The sequence below is a fragment of the Notolabrus celidotus genome, chromosome 18 (genome assembly GCF_009762535.1).
Source record: "Notolabrus celidotus isolate fNotCel1 chromosome 18, fNotCel1.pri, whole genome shotgun sequence".
NCBI lineage: Eukaryota > Metazoa > Chordata > Actinopteri > Labriformes > Labridae > Notolabrus > Notolabrus celidotus.
In genome coordinates, this window is record NC_048289.1 from 9,779,790 (window position 1) to 9,781,069 (window position 1,280).

The window sequence follows — 1,280 nt, forward strand, 5'->3', positions numbered from 1 at the left end:
GAGGCAAAAAGAAAAGTCATCAAGCCTATTCGGATCAAATACAAAATATCTATATCTGTCACGGAGTATACAATTTGATATTTGAAAGACTTCAGACTGAAAAGTTGTATACGGTTGGGTACTGAGAATAAATCCACGTGCTTGACTGTTTTTGTAAGACCACGTGTGAAAAAAATTAACTAACCCCCCTGTGGACAGTGACGCACTCAGGGGTCATCTTTAAATGTCTCCATGTCCCCATGGCCTTATGCCATCCTGGTATTCAATTAAATATCATTGCTATGCAATAGTAATGGCACTCTTTTCAGCATAAAATGCATACAAAAATGTTGTTTTAAATGCAGATTAATGGTGAAAATCTGTACAAAAACTGTAAAGATCAGACTGTCCAAAGTCCAGTTAACTGTCTTGCCAGCAACTGTGAGGGCATAGGTTTCAAAGACTATTACATCAGCAGACTGCAAGTGATTTCGACATATTGATCCTTGAAACATACATTGAACATTTGAACGAGGGACAAAAACATAGTTAATGTAACCTCTTTTGAAAACAGGATATTGGAGGGATAAAGAACTTAGTATCCTGCAATAAAAGTATTTAAAGTCACTGATGAGTTTAATCTGAACTGCTGAAACATGCAATTGGGAATGCCCTTTAACATATAACATTGTGTTAACAGTAAGTTACTGGTTCTTTGCATTCAGAAGTGAAACATTAGTTTTTTGAACAATGAGTCTACGTTTCACAAACTTTTTCTATGTAGGGTATCTGTGCATAGTGTGTCACTAAAGTGCCCTTAATTTCTTAAAGAGATGCTAATGAGTTTATTTGAATTTACAGAGAGTTTGTTAATCAAAAGATAGTTTAAGTTTTTACAGACTGTTTTCAGACAAGTGTCAAAGTGAGTGTTTCAAAAGTTTTGGCTTGCTTCAATCATTCACACTGTCTGAAAATGCTATTAAAAATCCTCTCCCGTAACTTTCATTGTAAATAATGGGGTTAAAATGAACTCTGTGGCTTCAGCGATTTATGTAGACGACATTCTTCTTTCTCATGCTGTTTTACCCCATCAATCTGAATAAGAAACAGTGTCCATAGAGATGCAAGAAGGGAAACCTTTCTTAAAGACTTATTAGATCAATCACCTAATGTGTGAATGTCTTTGATCAGCAATGAGAACTGCACATGGATAACTCTTATCATGCAATGATCAGTCTCACTTCATGTTCGTTTCCTTTGAAGATAAGGTGAAAGTCTGATACAATGAATGGGAGAAACAG